The sequence below is a fragment of the Protopterus annectens genome, chromosome 1.part0 (genome assembly GCF_019279795.1).
Source record: "Protopterus annectens isolate FY-2018-M chromosome 1.part0, PAN1.0, whole genome shotgun sequence".
NCBI lineage: Eukaryota > Metazoa > Chordata > Ceratodontiformes > Protopteridae > Protopterus > Protopterus annectens.
This window is the reverse complement of record NC_056725.1, coordinates 1,753,484,750-1,753,498,794: the sequence shown is the minus strand read 5'-3', so window position 1 is coordinate 1,753,498,794 and position 14,045 is coordinate 1,753,484,750.

Below are 14,045 nucleotides of genomic sequence, written 5' to 3'. Positions count from 1 at the left end.
TTAAATTATTTTTTGCCTGAATGAGATATGTTTAAATGAATGTATTTTGGTTGAATTTAAGTTATATTCTGACTGCTGTGATATCTTGTGGTGGGCATTTGACTCTTGGGTCAGATATGGGCTACATACATATGTATAAAATGACCACAATGGCTAACTAGCCAACATTTTAAAAGGGGACAACTGTCTCTCCATGGTGCTGGTGCCTGCCTGCTGCTGGTCATCCCTTCTTCTTTGCTTCTTTATGCACATCTGTGTTGGTGATGAATGACTGCATTACTAACAGAAAGTAGAATAAATAATGGTGAGATGAGCTATCAATCAGCAATAACCAAAGCAACAACAAAGTCTAAGGCAGCAGTAGTTTGCTATCCACTAGTAGTTACTATCAGTGTAGTGCTATTCCATTTTCTCCAAGCAGAAATGAAGCTAATAGCAGGTAAAAATAGATCACAATAATGTCAGTGGTCATGAAGAAGAGAATGAAATATACATTAGGCAGAAATGAAGCTGAAATGTTAAAAATCAGTAACCTAAGCATACCTTTCAGGAGGTACTTTGTCATTTCCTTACTTATTCACTCTAGCTAAGTTTGAGAAGTCTGTACTCTAATTTCCAGTGACTGGATCCTGAACCTTTTGACAAAATCAAGCTATGTATTCATATTTCAAACAAATGTTCACATTTCTGAAGCCATAAGGGCTACTAAAGAAATTTAAATGGCAGATTGTTCAACACAAAAATCTTTATAGTGGTAGTTTTTATTAGATTTGAGGTATTACACTGGATTTAATTTTATGTCATAATAAATGCAGTAAATATTAATTTTGTAATATTTTGTAAGTAACGTTTTAATATCTCCAAATGCCATTTATGTCATCCACTCCATTCAAGCAAAATACAATTTATAATCCAGAAAGAATGTACCTGTTGATGGCTGAAAAAATAAGATTTTGTCCTTTTCTGTTTATTAAGCTCTTTCATCTTATAATATACAAGACTTAATCAGAATAAAACACTGGACATTTTATAAAATGATGTAAAACACTGATCACCTCTTTCTAATCTGAGCATGCCTATTCTTCAATATACTAGTAATAGACAACTTCTCATTTAAACCTAGTTCTTTATCCGAGTTTAACGTCAGATGCCAATATAACTCTCTTGTCAAAAGAAGATTTTTCCAGGTTCCCCATTTAACTCTAAAAAAAATTTCTAAACTAAAAAAACAAAAAAATTGTTAAAATTACAATAAACTTCGCTATGTTTAGCCAAGGTATTGAACTTAACTTTTTCTTTACAAAATAATAAAGCTGACAAATTATTTTCCTCAATGAATTCTTAGTTTTTTCAATATAGAATGTGGAGAATGCTATGTATGTCACTATGTGAATGACCTCTTTTGTAGAATAATCACAATGTCCATGATCAAATAATGAGACCAGGATCAGTCTCCACTAGGTTAATCAGTTTAAACAATGAAGCAGGACTTGAACAAGGATAAAGCAGCAGGTTTAATAACACTCAAACAGCAAACAGAACAATTGTAAGCGCTTTCATCTGCAATGCAGACTTCATCAGACAGAATACATCTTAATGAACATCAAATTTAAAAACTTTTAGGCGCCAACTTGAAACCATTTCAAAATAGTTGACGTCAACTTATTTAAAGTGCTAATGCTTACAAAAAAATGAATACAGCTTAAAATCTAATATACAAACGGTCACTATAGTCTTTGGAACATGTGCATTACTAAAAAATAACTAACATTTTAACATATTAACATGACCAGGTGATCATAATTCCCACTACTATAAAAAGTTAAAAATATAAATATGTACATATTAAAAATATATATATATAAATATATAAAAAGTGTATATATGTAATAAATATGTAAACAGATAAATATATAAGTGCATAAAACACGACTATAGTGAGGGTTTGTATATTAGATTTTAAGCTGTATTGATTTCAACTACCCCACTATTAACTGGGAAAACTACTCATGTACCAACTCCTTCACTCAACACTTTCTGGAATTCATAAATTACAATGCCCTGGAACAACTTATCCACACTCCCACCAGGGGCAACAATATCCTAGACCTAGTCATTACCAACATGAGTAACTGGTGTTCCACACCTGAAGTCAATTCCTCATTGGTCAGATCCGTCCATAAGCTAATCACCCTAGATATCCGCATCCCGTCCCCACCCACCATTAAGGAAACCACTGTAAAAAATGTCTCTACTTCTCATGCTTCTTAAGACAGAAGTGGCGAACTTCATGACACCCATGCAGATGGACAATACAATTACTACTGCTGAATCCTACACAAATGCACTCTATAAGCACGTACACGAGTGCATGGATCATGCTATCCCAAACAGAACCAAGATGCTATCCTCCAAAAAAAGGAAGCCAATGTGGTGGTCCCCTGCCATAAACAAACTCTACAAGAGAAGGAAGAAACTGTTGCAAAAGAGAGTAAAATCCCATGAGTGGAGGAGCTCCCTGATCAGCTTCAGTAAGAAGCTGAGATCCCTTTTAAGATCCTCCAAAGCTAGCTATGAAAACAAAACCACCACTGATTCTAAGGGCAACCACAAAGCATTCTATAGCTATACCAAGAATCTCAATGGCAACACCCAGATCTGCTCTGAGTTATAGCACAATGACATGAAAATTACAGAACCAACTGATATTGCCAACATCCTGGCAGATAGGTTCAGTGCTAACTTTACCCCCATCTCACCCCCTAAATGGCCCATATCTATACAGGAAGAATGCAGAGTCCCTGTAATCACATCTATGCAGGTAAAAGTTGCACTCTCTAAAACCAAAAACACAGCATCCATGGGACTGGACAACATCCCAGGCTGCATTTTACACAAACTTCAGAATGAACTGGCTCCCCACCTAAGCACCATGTTCAATCATAGTCTTGTGTCAGGCTTTGTGCCCACTGAATGGTGCACAGCAACAGTTATCCCACTCCACAAAGGGGGAGCCATGACTGATCCTGGGAACTATCACCCTATTAGCCTGACGAGCTTGGTCTGCAAGGCCATGGAACGTATCATCATGGAACTCATAAACAAAGACATTGGTAACCTCCAAACTCTGGACCCCACCCAGTACGATTTGTGAAAGGCAGATCATGCCTTTTGAACCTGATTGACTTATTTGAGGCAGTCACCAAAGTCGTAGACAAGGGTAAGGTGGTTCACACAGCCTATCTTGACCTCGCCAAGGCTTTCAACACCATCCCCCATTTTGGCATTATATCTAAACTCCATAAAATAGGTATAAATCCCTACATCACAAGATGGGTTGCCAGCTGGCTCACTGACAGAACCCACACTGTAAAAGTTGCAGACTCCAAATCTGACTTCAAACCAGTAACAAGTGGAGTGCCCCAGGGTTCAGTCCTGGGACCTCTCCTGTTTGGTATCTACTTCTCTGAAGTACAGGCTAACATAGAAGACCTTCGGCTAATGAAGTTCACAGATGACTGCAAACTAGGAGCCATAGTCGAGTCCCCAAATGATGTGGACATCCTACAGAAGGGTCTCACTGAGACATATGCCTGGTGTCAGAGGCATGGCCTCAAGCTCAATGCCAAAAAGTGCATTGTCATCCCCTTTGGTAAAAACTCTGTACCCATGAACTACCACATACACGGCAGTCTACTTAACGCCAAATGTGTGATAAGAGACCTTGGGACCCAGGTGGACAGTAGTCTCCCCTTTGATAATAACATCGCCACAGTAGTCAGGAAATCCTTCTATGTGGCACACCTCATCACAAAAGGGTTTTCATCCAGGAAAAAAGAGGTCATTGTTCCCCTCTCCTTGGCACTCATTAGACCCATTATAGAGTACAACGTCCCTTTTGGAATGTACCTCACAAGACATCTGCAGCAGCTGGAAAGGGCACAGAAGTACCTCACAAAGAGGATTACTGGCCTGAAACAGATGCCCTACACTGACCGTCTCAAAAAACTCCAGCTTTACTCTGTAGCATATCTCCTACTTCAAGGAGATCTCTGCCTAACATATAAAGCTATGGTAAACCCAGAGCTGTTGGACATGCTACATCTAAAGAAATCCCAATCCCTCCAAGCTACCTGCTGTAGGAACCTAAACCTTGTCACCACAATAATCAGGACAAGCTGGAGGGATAGATTCCTGTCCCAGAGACTTCCTATACTCTGGAACAAGCTACCTGAATATGTCAAGCAAAGTTACTTATTAGCACTCTTCAGAAAAGTCTTGATGAGTGGATGGGAAATAGGAAATGCACCCCAGGGATCACTTCTGTGGCTATGCTCGACAGGGGCATAGGAAATTAACTTTCTTGGGTGGTGTAAGCCAGGGAGGGAACCTTGTTGGCTAGGCTAACTTAGGCCCTTGGCCAATAGCCTAGTACCTACCTATGAACCTATGAACTCCGAGATTGCACTTCACTACACTAAGTGCAATCTCGGAGTTGCTATATTTAAGTAGCAGGGGGTGTGGATGGTGCAGCCCCCTGCTCATACTTGGTAACAACTGCTATGCTTTGTTTTGTATGTGTTTCTGTGTGTCCTTATACTGGCATATTATCATTATTTTTTTTCTGTGTGTTTTCAGTATTTTGAGTTTTAAGGATTTTGAATTTTCAAGATTTTGGTCTTCAATCTTATGAATTTCAGGATTGTGATATTTCAGTCTTCTGAAGGGGAACTATATATATATATATATATATATATATATATATATATATATATATATATATATATATACACACACACAGATATGGTTTCACTTTATAATCTCAAAATATTAAAATATCGAATTTTAGTATTTTGAGACTATAAAGTTGAAAGTGCAGTTACATGAAACTGCATAATATCAAATGTGGAAATGTTGACTCTGTCATTGTGTTGTTGCGTTCATGACATATGGTGCGGTTTGTGGATTTAGCGGGGATTCAGGTAAGTGGTGTTCTTGTAAAGGTACTGAGTAGAGATTTTAGTGTGTGGTGAGTGTGTGTAGTGGTGAGTTTTATGTGTTTGTGTGTTTAGTGTGACCTCGGAGTTAGTATATATTAGTAGCATGGGTGTGTGTGTGTGTGTGTGTGTGGGGGGGGGGCACAGCCCCCCACATGAGGGGTGCAAGGGGGCTTGCCCCCTGCTTATAGGTAGGGTGTGTTTGTTTGTTATGTTGTGTTTGTGTGAGTTATTTGTTGTAGTGTCATTAGGTAGGTGTATGTGTGCTTGTTTGTGTGGGGGTATGTGTATGTGAATGATCACGACTTTGAATTTCGTGATTGTGGGTGTCAGTTTTTTGGGCTTTCGGCTTTATAGTCTCAAGATACTAAAATTCGGTATTTTAGTATTTCGAGATTATAAAGTGAATCTCTCTCTCTCTCTATATATATATATATATATATATGGATCTACCTTAGTACATCGACATTTCAAAATACCGAAAACGAATTAACCGACACCAAAACATCGAAAGTCATTTAACCGATGCCAGAAGATCGACAGTTCACAAACACGACATCGCATACACCCGACAGATCATACCAACAAACAAAACACATCCCCTATCCAACACCCACACACACAACACAAGCACACCAAAATCCTTACAGACGAACACTAACCCATACATACACAACTATCTACAACCCTAACCCAAACCCTTACCCTAAGGTCCGTCACTATCGCACACTCACCTAACCCACGCCCTAACCCTAACTCACTTATCCCACCCCTACTAAACACCAGCATCGCACACTTACCTTACTCGCACCCTATCGTCCGTCACTACCGCATACTTACATATCCTTTCCCCATCGCAGCTTCTCAGCGTCGGTGTCTTCCTCCGTCGGTCTTCTGCCTTGTCGGTCTTCTGGCGTCGGTGACGTGACTTTCGATATTATGGTGTCGGTAAATCCGTTTTCGCTATTATGAAATGTCGATGAACTAAGATAGACCCATATATATATATATATATATATATATATATATATATATATATATATATATATATATATATATATATATTGATATCAGCTGACTGGAAGAAAATAGAGCAGCTTAATGACTATGTCGGCCTGCTTGTGGTACCTCTAATATAGAATATCTCAGAAACTATATGAAATCTTCCAGGACATCTATCGGGCAAATACATCAAGGCACTCAGCTACAGAATGCACTTAATTGGGGATTTTAGGTCGAAAGACATGTGCGTGTCTTTATGTTCATGTAATGGTTATCACATTGATATAGATGTGGGGATCCTACGTAATATGTGTATAGTATATTAATACTTTCTTGCATATGAATGTATATGTGGTGGGGAGCTCAACCCCAAGGACAGGAAAGTTCACTATTCAAGTGAAATACATATGGATTTTACTTCTGAAATAATGCCAACTCATTGCAGATGAAGTCTGGAAGTGGATTACGTTCCCCACCCTTCAAGAAATGATATACATTCCCTTAATGGAAACCAAGTATAATGCAACTTTATATAATGCAGCCTGAAAGTCTGCATTATGAAATGGCCAAAAGGTTTGCTTACAGGACCTACATATAAGTGGAAATACTTCAACTCTCGTTTTTTATTAAAACTTTCAGGAAATTACACTTCATCAGTCATGTTGGTGGTGACATTCTTACAGTAACAAAACAACTGGCCATCCTGGTTGACAGAGAATTCTGGACAATGCTGCTCTATTCAAACATCAGCACCTACATTATACTTTAGCAGTTGTACCGTACCATTTAAATATAATGCATATTTAAACATTCTTTTATATTTAAAATGTATTTGGTTACACATCTGCTACAGTCCAGTACCAAGGTTTAAAATGCAAGTTCCAGTTATTTTTGTTCAAAACTGGAAAAAAAATTACATCTCATATCTTCCTTTCTTCTATGATAGGCAAATTAATCCTCTTTAACATACTTACACTCTACTGATTGTTCCAAAATCTCCATATGTTCCTATAATATTTATTCATTTGGTAATCTTAGATCTACATTTGGACACTCTGATTTCTTTCACTTTCTGAATAACATCCTTTACATTTGATTCTTCTGGTCTTCTCCATGTTTTAGTAATGGCTTTCTTAGGTGCCAATAATATCAGAGATTTTAAAACCCTGACATACAGTTTGTCCCTCAAATTCAATATCCAGCTGAAATGAAAAAAAAAATGATCTCCAACACCTGCAATCATAGCCTGGGACCTTCTGGATTAAATGTTGACTATCTGCCTTAAATCTATCCAATTTACTACACTTCCAGAAGATATATTATTAACCCCCCCCCCCCCCCCCGCCCGGCATCTCCAGCAATCATCTCCCACTTTTGGAAACATTACATGAATTCTGTTTGGAGTATAGAAATACTTATGGAGACATTGTTAAGCAAATATTCTAAATCTCATTGCCTTTGTTGCTATTTTATGTGCCCTAGAAACTTCAAACCGTTCATATTTTAACTCATTTGTCTGTTTTGCCACTCTGGGATTTGTTTATCTATTATTCTTTTCTGCCCTGTTAAAAATGTTTTATTGATCCTACTTATTAATTTCTTGTTTCTCATGTAAGTCTTGCCTCTGTTATCTTAATAAAGTCAGTTTTTTTGACAATCTCTTCTCTGAACCTCCTTTTTTATTCCTTGAGGATGCCACATAGTCTGTTGTATTTCATTGTATGATTTGGTTTCGGGTTAAATCTTTCTACAAACTCTGCCTATTCCACTTTCCATTCCACTACTCTTAACTGTTCCTGACACCATATTAGATTTTCTCAAAGAACATCTATATAGGGGTGTAGTGTCTGTCTGCATTCTATATTTGGGTAGGCCACAGCTCAAACTTCCAGGATAAATATTCCTTAATTTTCATAGCATTTAGCAATGTGCTTTATACACTGCTTCTTTCAGCGTTCATATCAGATGACCAAATTCTGAGTCTGAGAACATTTTCACTTAACCCACCATGATTAAGCATCACTGACTTTCAACTATCATTAAAGTTAATATCTTGCATTAATTTAAGTTGAGTAGCCATGCGATATCTTTCTAAATATGGCAATGACAGTCCCCTTTCTTTCACTGGCAGTATCATTTTCTGCCACTTACCATGTATCTTTTGGCCTCCAACATAAAATTACATGTTATTTTTGTAGCATGTCCCATAATCCCCTATCTAGATCATGCAGAAATGCTAACTCAGAATATATTACCAATGAAACTGTAAACATTTTTATAATTGATATCTTTTGATCCCAATCCACTGTGATAATGTTTTATTTTCTAAATAACCTACATCTCTTTTATTTGTATTATTCCACTTTACTTTAGGTGAGTCCCTAGATCTCTTTGACAATCAAATTCCCAAGTATTCTACTCTGTAATGTCTCTATAAATTGTGGTACCTCTGTATCAAATCCTAACTAGGAATATAATTCAATAATATTGCTTTAGCCTTATCTACATTAGCCTTATACCCCAAGATATCTACATATTGTCCCAGCAATAGAAATAATTCAGGAATTTCCCCTTCAGATTAATCAAATATATAATGACATTATCTGCAAACATAGCTAGCTTCTCTTCCAGACCAATCCCATCCCCAAATATTCCCTTGTCATATCCCTTTGGTTAATGGCTCTAAGTAGAGTGTGAAAAATAAATGAGCTAATGGAAAGCCCTGCTTTTACCCCTTCTATCTTAAATTTGGATGAAACTCTTCCACTCACTTTCATGACTACTGTTTGCCAAAGGCAAAATATCATGAAGTAGTAAAATAAATTCAGTAGGGTGTCCCATTCAAATCATGATGTCCCACAGGTATTTCTCCCCTTTAATTTCTCCAAGTCTTTTGGGTTTCTAATACCATGATGGGAATGGACCCCATTCCTAAGTCAAAGTATGATTAAAGTTCATGAAATTAGTATTGTTTCAACCTTTGATGTCAGTTTCCATAGTTTCCTGTTCCTTTTCTTGCTGTCTAACTTCAAGTGAATGTTTATACTGGTTTCCTGTGAAAGGCTCCAAAATATTTTCATATGACACCTGACCAATTGCTTCCCGTTCCATTGGTTTCCCCTTGATTTGGATATCCATTGCTCTATCCTGCTGTGGTGCTTTCTTCATTCAGTTTTCTCCACTGAATCTTTCACTTTGTAGGTACTCCATAGCCTCAGTTTCTATTTCTTTAACTTCATTACTAATCTCCTTTTCTACTTTATCTCTTTGTCTTCTTATTTTTTGTTTTGTAAAGTTTTCCATGTCTGGATTCCTTTGTCTGTATTTCTCTTCAAATATCTTTGGTGTTGCTCTTTCTGTATTGGTTAGCTTTGCTTTCTCCTTTGCATAAATATTACATTATATTAAATCTATTTTTCTTTCCCATGTCCATATTTCTTCTTCAGATGTCTCCTGATGTTCCTGTTTTTCCTTACTTTGTGGAATCACTACATCATGCTGTGATGTTACCTGTGTAAGACCTTCTACATCAAATCCTTCACTTCACAGGCACTCCATAACTTCAACTTCTATTTTTTTAACTTGTGCTTTACTAATCTTCTTTTCTCGTTCCAGCTTTGTGATATTATTTTTTTTATTGTGAAATTTTCCATATCTGGATGCCTTTGCCTGTATTTGTCTTTGAATGTCTTTGGGGATGCCTTCTTTATAATGATTAATTTGGCTTTCTCCTTTGCATAAATATTACACCGTATCAAATTGCTCTTTCTTTTCCATGCCCATATTTCTTTCTTATACTTTTCAAATATCTCCAGGTTTTGTTGTTTATATTTTTGCACTTTCTCAGATGCTTCTTTTTCCAAACAGATCAAAGTTTCTTGATCTATATACTGTTTTTCACAATCTGTTGTATTAATGAATGCAAATTTTTATTTGAAGCTTCTGACAGTTTTTCCTGTGAACGTATTTTTCTTTCCTCTAATTTATCTCTTAATTTCTTTGTATATCCTCTGTCTGGTAATCCTGGGCTTTTGCATAATAGTAACAATACATAATTTCTTTCTTATCCTAAATAGTCCACTCTATCGTCTTTATGGCTCTTCTTTGGCCTGTCAGTTTTTGTGATTTTTGTGGACTGCTACTTCCTTCTACAACAGGGGGGCCATCCTCCCCCTGGGCATGGCCTGGCCCCATTGTAGGAATGTTTCTGTATTTTTGAGGATTCTACACTGTCATCTTTTCCAGTCCTGGCACCAGTGCGCCTACCAGGATTTGGCACTTTGTTACCCTAGGCCTTGTGCACCCAGCTATCTCTTTTAATTTCTGACCTACTTCTGTCCATGATACATGCTATATAAATGCAGTATATATCAGTATTTCCTTGGTGAGATTTTGTAAAAATAGGGTCCACCACGTGAAGGTACTCACCAAGACTTGAGTATGAATTCAGTTTCAGCACTACTACTCTCCTTTGCTTGATGACTTTTCATCTCTCCATTCAGACCCCACCAGTGTAGCTTATTGAATGTTTCGTCAGCATCTAGGCTCACTAGACTAGTACTAATGGCTTGTTCTCTTGTTCTGCTCATCCCTACTTCATATGTATTTTTAATGTATTGTCAGATGTCTGTTTCTTCTGTAAAACCCACACTGATCAATAATTATAATCCATGGTAACATCCTAACCATTCTCTTCAGTGAAATGGCCACAAATATCTTGAAATCATGATTAAGCATTGAAATTAGATAATATGATGCTGGACTGATTGGGCCCTTTCCTTCCTGTAAAATTACTGTCAGCTCTGGTTTTCTCCATGACTCTGGGATTATCCTTTTCGTTAATATCTGATTAAACATCTCCAACCACAAGATGCTAATTTGTTGCTTGAATTATTTTCAGAGTTCTGGATGGATCCCATCTCAACCTAATGTTTCCCCCACTACCTGGGTATTATGCTGCTCCTCAATTTCATCTAATGCTGTCAGTCACATTAATAATCTTTCATCTTCTTAATATAATATATTTCTTATCTCCAAGTCTCTGAAGAGTCTTGTTTTAATAACAATTCTGTTGCCCACGGTCTTTATACAAGTTACTATACTACTCAATGAATATTTTCTCTGTTTCTTCTGGGTGTGCACAAATTCTCCCTTTACTAGTTTCTGTCAACTTCACTATACTTCTTACTATATTTTATTGTCTCAGCTTTTGTGCCAAATACTTTTGAAACGTAGTTTTCCTTAACTTCAGTATACTCTTTTCTGTATTTTATTTCCTCAACTTTTGTGCCAAATACCTTTGTAATCCAGGGTATTTTCAAAGGAAAAATGACTAATAGCCATTCACCATCTCTCAGCTGAGTCTTGGATGCTGGCATATCTATCTATCTATCTATCTATCTATCTATCTATCTATCTATCTATCTATCTATCTATCTATCCATATACATGTATGTGTATGTAAAAAGCAAACTAAATACGAACTGCACTAACTGCTGTTAATTGACAAAGCTCACGACAAGCTCCAAAATACTAAGCGCTTTCACCATATGTAATTCAATGGCTTCTTCAGAGTACAAGGAGCATTACATCACAAACACTTATGAATATTTTACACATTCAAATCCACCTATCACACACCTTAATTAATTAAATATGCTAATAAGCCAATACATTCCAAGTACAAAAAAATAATCTGTATAAAAACATATTATGTAAAACTAATATATATAAAATATATTAAATAAAATAAATCAACTGAATTAATACACATTCTAGGGTCAACCCATTACATTCATCTTTTGTCTAAATGTTATTTCTATAATGTTGTCAAAATGCATTACAGTAATTGCTTAGAATGAATACCTTAAACAATACATTCAAACACTATCTAAGTAGCATTAAATAGCCATAGCTCTCTGTTTAAGTATTGGCATAATTGAGATGTGGTCGTTGAGCCTCGGAAAAGATGTAGCATTAAGAATAACTTGCCATTTGTATTCTAGGGACTCAATTTTAACATTGTCATCACCCCCTCTTTCACTCCCTAGTACCCGATCGATCACAAAAAAGATGAATTTTTTAAAATTGATACATTTGATAGAATGTACATGCAAGGCATTGTGGGTGTCTTTATTTTTGATGGCCCTTAGATGTTCTGCAATGCTTTCTCTCAACTTGCTCAACGACCACATCTCAATCTACTGAAGTAGATATATATATATATATATATATATATATATATATATATATATATATATATATATATATATAAATTGACATCTCAATCACTATTTTGCAGTTTTAAGTAATACTTTCAAGATATACTTTAATACTTTTCTTAAGATTGCCATTCAATTCTGAAATTGGCTCAACAACATTAACATGGTCAGTGAAAGGAGTTCTGGTGGTAGTTTTTTCTAGTGATAGAAAAGGCTACTATTGTGTATAAACATATTTTTCCTCTAATATAATGCCCCATCACTACTTTTGGAACACATTTTATTCTATATCCCCAAAAGAAAGAATATACCTATTCCTAATGAATAAATATACTGCAACTTGCCAAACTGTCACACCAACATGCCTATTCAAAAGTAAGTATAGAAAACAATGTGGAACTTGAATATCCCTACTTCTTTATGTTCTTGAGTAGGAAAGCAACTTTCATAGGTATGTTTTCCTATTACATCTTAAGATTGCTTAGCTTACTCCCTTTGTTGTAAAATAATAGCAGAATGGTTTAATTTATTTTGACTGTAACAATTTCAGTTTTCAGAAGGGAAATTTCAACTAATAAATGAATATATACATAAACAGACTTCCAGTCATTCAAAAAATTGAAAGACTTTCAAGAATTTTATAAAGCAGCACACTTGTTGCTATAATGAATACCAGATACTTTCTTAGGATTTTCACAGAGTAAAATGTGTCCTCAGAATAAAGAATTATGCAATAAATGTAGTAAAACATTTAATAATATATTTAAAGGTTAGTATTTACTTTTGTTTGTGGAATCTAATTTAAATTCCTTAAATGTGAAGTTTATGAAATAAGAGTACTTACGTATTATCGCAACCAGATTTTTACGAAGCCATAACTGTCACTGTTCTCGCAAAACGAGTCTGTGTAATACTGAAAACAGGTGTTCAAAATCCTAACTACTATTGTTTAATATTGTTTAGGCAGCAGTACTTGAAGTTACTGGTCTGTGACTTTCAGGTCTATTAGACTTACTTACTTTTTTTAAGTTTGCTTACCTTTGGCTTCATAGTTTGTAAGTTGAGTGATGATGGTGCGTTAAGGCAGTTATTCTTCTGCCATGGCTTGTTTGTATCACTGTAAAATCCTATTAGTGAAAAGGAAAGTTCCCCATGCTGCATGGTTTTTACCTGTGCTGTCCCTCATAAAAGCTTTTTTCCCTAAATCACTGAGCATTGCCGTCACTCATGTAAATCACAGAGCATTGCAGTCAGTGAGCAGTGGCATGCGTTACCGTTTTATACTATGTGAAAACTGGTTGTTATGCCAGAGCAATGTTTTTAATAGTACAGAACAATTTATATTACTTATATGCATTGCACTTAAATGAAATTATTGATCTAAATGAATTATTTCTATAATTATCTACTTCAAACTTCTTGTTAATATTTGTGCTGTGTTTATGTATACACTCGTTTCACAAGAACAGTGAAAGTTATGGCTCCGTAAAAATCTGGTTGTGATAATACGTAAGTACCGAAATAAGTTACATTCTGAATCTAAGTGCAGTTAATCAGATTAACATCACTTCCCTTCTAATGTCTTTGATAACAGGACAGAAGTGTCTTACTGTGACTATACCTGCAGTAGTTCTTGTGGGAGATCTCCTCCATTGTTTATACCACGGTTCATGGAGATAAACCTCTCTAGTGGTGGCTTTTCCTTCACATTTGGGTTGTGTAGGCTGGTGTTAAGCATGATAATGGCAAAAGACAAAATGTAACAGGTGTCTGAAAAAAACAGGAAAACAGTGATCAAACTTGTTGTACAAAAATTTGGTGATAG